Source organism: Limulus polyphemus, unplaced genomic scaffold (assembly GCF_000517525.1).
Source record: "Limulus polyphemus unplaced genomic scaffold, Limulus_polyphemus-2.1.2 Scaffold2776, whole genome shotgun sequence".
Classification (NCBI taxonomy): domain Eukaryota; kingdom Metazoa; phylum Arthropoda; class Merostomata; order Xiphosura; family Limulidae; genus Limulus; species Limulus polyphemus.
Genome location: NW_013668386.1, coordinates 154,585 through 156,142, shown reverse-complemented (window position 1 = coordinate 156,142; position 1,558 = coordinate 154,585). Strand labels below are relative to the sequence as shown.

Genomic DNA, 1,558 nt, shown 5'->3' with positions numbered 1-1,558 from the left:
TATTAAAAATAATTTTCTTTATCTGAAAATTTTCAACTTTCATTGATGTAACCTATAAACATCAAACGTTTTTTCAGCAAAAAACATTGTATTTTATCTGTTATCTTCTTTACTCTAACGTTATAGAGACTCGTTATAGAGACTCGTTCAACTTGACCAACTATTTAACCACAACATGTACGAAATAAATATAAATTACCATCTTTTTTCTAAAACAACTGCAAACTGCAAATAGTAAATAGGAGCTTACATTTGTTTATCCTAAATAGCCTAAGGCTTGTAACAGTATACATCTGTTTATATTTAATTTTATTGTTTTATTGCCAATTGAACAGAGTCTGACTTATAATCCTGCTACACAAGTTGTAAATCATTCAATTAAAAGTGTAGCTCATGTTACTTAATTGAATGATGTATTGCATGAGCTACTCACAAGTATAACTCATGGGGAATTTTTTTTCTTCCCATTATCTTACCCAAGTTAACCTAATACGTTTATACATTTTAGTTACTTTATAACAATAAATAAAAAAATATACATCAAAAACAAGCAATGTAGTACTTACCTATGACCTCTTTTTTTTATTGCTGTCCATTGCTGATAAAATTTAAGCCTACTTTTTTTTTTTATATACCGATAGTACTAGTACACTACATAATTTTTATTTACTGAAATAATGCAACTAAGAACACAGAATAATAACACACACAAAGCACAGAATGTTCTATAACTATTATAATTTGACTGGCTTTCTAAGTAAAACAAGAGGGGCTTAAATAGATTCTCTTTGCCACTCAATTTGAGCACTGCGAGATAAACTTTCAAACTGATGATAGTCTTTACTGAAAACAACATAGCATTAACTGATGTCTTATAAAACGTCAGACAAAATCACTGGCAATTTGTGAAATAAAGGATTTGGGTCTAAATTTTTAGTTTATGGCTCCATACACAAGCGAGATTGACGGCTATAAAAATTAGATTTTGCCTTAGTAACATCTATATTATAACAAGTAATTAATGTTAAACTCCATTTTAGAGAGGGGTGGTAAATATACTAGAGAATGGAGAAGATTTAGAGAACAAATGTCACAATTCTCATACAAAGGGAGGTTGGTGATTTATTTAAATATTTCCTTTTAAAATTAAGAATTAAAACTTGTATAATATTAAAATTTGATTTATGAATTATGTTTTGATGCCAAATTTATTCTTTTATACTTTAATAATAAATTGGTTTAATTAAATTTTGAATGTAACTGTAAATGGTCATCACACACACACACTTTAACCTACCCATAGAAAGAAGGTTAAAAACTATCAATATTTATAGTGGCATATTTATTTACAAGAAAGGTTTTGGGATTACTTAAAACTTGTTAGTCACAATTACCTTTAACCCGATGACCACTGGCTACTAACTTTCTTAGTAGCCAATGCAAGTCTTGCTATATTTTGTTCCAACAATAAAACTAGTGTATAAAACTGTTGAAACTTCGTAAGAACTTTCATAAATGCATGTAGTTTAAGAAACATAAAGCCTGTTACTTTGATAAA

At 28.2% G+C, this 1,558-nt stretch overlaps 1 protein-coding gene across 1 annotated transcript in view; it reads right to left on the bottom strand.

Annotated features, from left to right (window-relative positions):
• Positions 1 to 1,558, bottom strand: part of LOC106467880 (ATP synthase subunit alpha, mitochondrial-like) — a 20,498-nt gene that overhangs the window by 2,964 nt on the left and 15,976 nt on the right. The gene's annotated exons all lie outside the window — the stretch shown is intronic.